Source organism: Gossypium arboreum, chromosome 7 (genome assembly GCF_025698485.1).
Source record: "Gossypium arboreum isolate Shixiya-1 chromosome 7, ASM2569848v2, whole genome shotgun sequence".
In the NCBI taxonomy this organism is placed as follows: domain Eukaryota; kingdom Viridiplantae; phylum Streptophyta; class Magnoliopsida; order Malvales; family Malvaceae; genus Gossypium; species Gossypium arboreum.
The window spans coordinates 54,872,062-54,876,857 of NC_069076.1; the positions used below are offsets into that span (position 1 = coordinate 54,872,062).

Sequence of the window (4,796 nt, forward strand, 5' to 3'; positions counted from 1 at the left end):
CACTGAACTCCTCCGTCAACCACAAAATCCAACCCAATGCATATGCAATATGTCACACAATCTCATATATAATCATATCTCAATACTTTTTGCATTCATTTGACATGCTCAGCATGTCCTCAATAATCACATCATACTTTCAGCAAATGGAAATAATGTTCAAATCTTTTAAATTACCATTGTGTTGGTATCAATCAATATTATTCAATTTCACATACTTTACGGATTTTCATTGTGCATAAATAGCACCCTTTTCAGTACATAATATAACAAACATCTCATGCGTTTAAATCATACATAAGCTTAATATTTTAACACATTATATCATTCAGTCAAACATTCTCATATCTCATAACTCAAATATGCAATTACAAACTCAATAAGACATTCATACTATCAAACTAGCAATTTTGCCAACATGTCAATCTTTTAAGGCTCGAAACATAGCTAGTTTGGCCACTCACAAAATCAATAATTTGTCTATTAAGTAAATCCAGTAAACAAGCTAATTTATCAAATATAACATGATATTTAACATTTTCAAACAATTTTATGAGTTTAGGACCCACACCTTATTTTTCACTTCCTCACAGCACACTAGCGAATATTCCAATTTTCCTTAATAATTCTTTAAATGAACCTAAACCAAAATTCAGTATAAATTCATTCAATTTGCCATTAAACCAAACCCCAAACACTCACTTATGATTTTAAACCAATCGTTGAAATCCAAACTAATCAGATTCCTTACACTGTATTGATGCGAACTGTACATACAATCGTTCTTTGCCTTTACGGATGATTTGGGGAATTTGTGTCAGCACCTAATTCAATAATATACTAGAAAATAAGTAGCTAATTAATGATTAAATTTCTTCATTTAATGAATTCGTAACCTTTACCCGACAACTGTGTCAAAATAACAAACTAGTTATCCTTAATTGTACTTACGCTTCACGATTTGCGAGTTTAGAATGACCAATTGATCAAGAACATTTTTCCATAATTGACATGGTTTAAAAGCTAAATAGGAGGGTTCAAGAACTCAAATTAAGGTTGGAATTAATTGGGAAAGATTCAAGAAACAAAACAACCCCCCTTTTTTGCACATAGGTGTATGCACCACCACTCATGGTGGTCAAAATTGGGGTTGAATTTTAAAAAGGTTTGAGATTTCATTAAAATCTGGAAAAATAACTTTTAAATCATTTAAAATCCTCCCAATTCCAGATCTGGAAATTTTGGTTTTTAATTGACAAGATTAATCAAAAAATTGAAGAGAAAATAGATCTTACCCAAGCTTGTTGAGAGAAACGGTAATGATACTTTCTCGACAATGTTTGGGATCAAACTTGGGGTTCAATTCTTAAATCCTATTCTACTAGCCCCCTATTTTTTGGATGTTACAATATCTTTCTCAGTGAACCACAATCATATACATGTAACAACCTGATTTTGACCCTAATCGGAACGGTGGTTTCAGAACCACGAATTCGAGTCAGAAAAATATTTAAAAATTATTTTCTGTGTTTATTTTGTGTGAATTTATATCTGTGAAATTTTCGTGATTTAATTTAGTTGTTTATGTGTCCGATTAAATAAAAGAACTTGATCGCGTAAGATAAAAATTTATTGGTTAAATGTGAAAGTACTTAATTGCTATTGTCTTTATTAATGGAAGCACCTATATTGCAAATATACCTTTACATACTTGCATGGACACATTCAGCCATTAGTAAGTAATTTATACATAATAATAAGTAAGGATAAAATAGTAACTTATGTAATAAAATGTGAACTAGGTATGGGTATTCAACCTTGTGAAAATTATTGGAATGAGTATTAATTATATGTATGGGAATTTATGTATTCGGTCACATAATCAAGGCATGTATATGAAATTATATGGTAGCACGTGAACTTATGTAATTGAGTGTATGTGAATTAGATTTGTAATGATTATTTGGCTTTGGAAAATTAAATGCTAATATGTTAGTTTGACTATATAGACATTCAGTTAGGTGATATTTATAATGAATATATATATATATATATGTATATATATACAATATAAATTTATATGCGTTTGAATCTAAATGTGTTATGATAATATAATTTGGTTTAGTTAAATTAAGTTGATAATATCCTTGGTTGATTATTTGCTTATGACTTATCAAGCTATAAAAAGTTTACTTGTGTATATGTGTATTTCTATTTTATAGATTTTGGATCAAACTACAAGCTCGAGGACTGTCAATAAAGTTCATCACACTATCTACTGTTTTGGTACCTTTTTAGCTAAACTTAAATTATGGCATGTATAGGCTAAAATGTGTTTTGAAATATTAGATTTTGGTTTTGTATATAATGAGCCATGTGAAAATGGTTAAGTTATTATAGTAGAATATGAATTATGTTAGTTACGGTTTAGATTAATTTTGGTTAACAAGTTGTGCGCCATAAAGGTAAGATATATGTGGTAAGCAATATTTATTTGTGAATGGCATGCTAAATATGTCTGAATTTGACATGTTAATAGTTGTGAGGAAGAAAAAAAAAATGGAATGCTGCATGAATCAAAGTGTTAGGTAGTTATGTTCAAGTTGACTAATTTGAAGGATATGAGGTGGGTAATGCTTGTGTCTTATGATCAAGTTGGTTGTTTGTTATGAGAACTTAATATTCAAGCAGTAAATTGATTATATTACATAAGTGATTCGTTGATTGGTCTGATTATGGAACAATATTTCAAGACATTTATAATTGCAAGAGTAGGTGTGGTGTTTAATAGCTAACTAATTGATGTTATGTTGGATGCTTGTATTATTCAATTCGGCAATTAAATCCAATGGTACTTAGGTTGCATAAGAAACTTTGTTCTTAAAATAAAAATAAATATATAGTACTAGTAAGTGGATATGATCTATTAAATGGCTACTTACATGTCTATATAAGCATGTTTATAAACACACTTATATTTGGTTCATGTATAAACGTGCATGGTCTTATAATTTTATTAATTTCGGTATATTAAAGAATGTGTAAAATAGAACTATGTGGGCCGAATGAATAAAGAATGCATTGAGCTAATATATTTGTATATTTGGATATTTGCGTTGCAAATTTGTATTATTTGTAAAACAAATGAATTTCATCTTAGCTCACGTGGTATTGCCGCATTAATGAATGGTGAGGTTGAAAATGATGTTTACTTATTTTAATTGATGTACAATTTATACATACACATGACTCTTGTAAAACAAGTCTAATATTCAATATTTAAGTTGTGGATGTGTTTTATGTTCTGAGTATGTATAAAATGCTTAGTATATACATATATGCATATATGTTATTTAGATCTCGTAGTACAATTATTAATAAATGTTTATGTGAATAATATTTTAATTAGTAATGCCTCATAACCCTAATCCAGAAACGGATACAGGTTAGGGGTGTTACAATACAGCCATAGGACTCAAATTGAACTCAGAGCAGAACATACAAGCAGTATAATAACCAAAATAGCACCCAAAATAGTAGAGTACAGAAACTCATATGTTGTCCTTCCCCCCCTGCCAATTTAGCTTTTCCAACCAACAATGCCTCCTTCATCCAGCCAGCTAAGCATGACCACCAACATACTGATTAAATCGAAAGTATTTTTTTTAAAACCCAAAACCCAATAACACACAGAAGCTTTTTAAAGATTTCAGAAATCCTTACTTTTTTTTTCTAAAATCCACAAATAGAGAAAGATTAAGAAGCTTACCAGGTTACTGGATTTTCTACTTTCCAAACTCAAATCTCATGATCACTACCCCATGCAGAGCTTTTTTCAACTTTCACTTCATGGGAGCAACTAAAGAAAATGATGCAGAAGAGATGAAAATGAAATAGGAATGAGAAAATTATACCTGTAGAATAATCATTCTCACACATATATATAACCTTTCATGCACGGTCACCAAAGCCCCAAATAAACCATCCATTGATAATCATTTTGTTTCCCACTAAGGAACTAGTCGGTTCCAACTTATTTATCATTCAACCACTAAAATTTCTAGATTTTCCAATAAAGTCCACCAAACATACTATCTCTTTCAATTAACTCCCAAATTTTTCTTAATTTCTGGACCTTAATGAAAAGCGAGTGTGTCATACACATCATCACTATCCTTGCCCAACTTAGGATGTACTATCATTCCTTCAATAACTCTTTTCGACCTCTAGTTAATCACCTTAGCTTGATCCTTCCCATCTCTCTTCAAATTGTTCTTGGCATTGCTTGGAATACTAGTGAGAGGTTTAGGTTGAAGCATTTGGTACAATTTTGAGATTTGATATTTTTAAAGATGCCTTAAAGAAATGACTATCTTTTTCTAATTTGCTTATTCACATCACCATAGGTGGTTCAACCTTTACAATTTGGTTTCTATAACATTTTTATAGTTTTTTCTATACTTTTTTAAAATTTTTATAATTTTGAAAAATCTCTTAAGTGATTGTAAAATAATTTAAGTAAGTCATCCACGTTAGTATTTTTCTATGTTAAATGTCATGTCATCAATTAACAGTCCTTTAAGGTTTCAATGAAACACTATACTTTAATGGCTTAAGCAATTGTTAACTTTTAATCAAGGGCTCAATTGGTTGTAGTTTACAATTAGAGATTGGGTTGGTTTTTTAATTATTTTACAAAGGCTTTTTTAGCATTTAAGCTTTTGTTTTATTCGTGCGTGTATATATATATATATATATATATATATATATATATTATCTTTTGTAATAATTTCAAA

At 29.6% G+C, this 4,796-nt stretch overlaps 1 long non-coding RNA gene across 2 annotated transcripts; it reads right to left on the reverse strand.

Annotated features, from left to right (window-relative positions):
• Positions 1-3,384: 3,384 nt before the first annotated feature.
• On the reverse strand, positions 3,385-3,910 carry LOC128295220 (uncharacterized). Of its 2 annotated transcripts, none has more exons than XR_008285559.1 (2): positions 3,770-3,910; positions 3,385-3,620 (listed from the first exon to the last, which is right to left on the reverse strand). It is a non-coding gene; the product is annotated as an uncharacterized LOC128295220 (long non-coding RNA). The 2 variants fall into 2 exon arrangements; XR_008285560.1 differs by having other exon boundaries at positions 3,385-3,641.
• Positions 3,911-4,796: the final 886 nt, after the last annotated feature.